The sequence below is a fragment of the Bombyx mori genome, chromosome 17 (genome assembly GCF_030269925.1).
Source record: "Bombyx mori chromosome 17, ASM3026992v2".
In the NCBI taxonomy this organism is placed as follows: Eukaryota; Metazoa; Arthropoda; class Insecta; order Lepidoptera; family Bombycidae; genus Bombyx; species Bombyx mori.
This window is the reverse complement of record NC_085123.1, coordinates 1,152,239-1,152,500: the sequence shown is the minus strand read 5'-3', so window position 1 is coordinate 1,152,500 and position 262 is coordinate 1,152,239.

Sequence of the window (262 nt, the reverse complement as noted above, 5' to 3'; positions counted from 1 at the left end):
TGTTTACTTTTATTTGTGTGCCTCTGAGAATACCTTTTGATACTGCATGGAATGATGTCTGTCTCATTCTTCACAAAGACAGGGTTACTTAATATCTGCTAAGCTCATGACACGCTTTATCACTAGTCGAAGTTAGCGGAATCGTCATTAATTTATTAAGTTTTTTATTTCTTATTTAAGCTGATAGCCTTGAGAGGCTATTTCAGCGTAACCTTAATTAGTAGGTGAGCTCACGGGGCTCAAATCGGAGTGATGCTAAAAC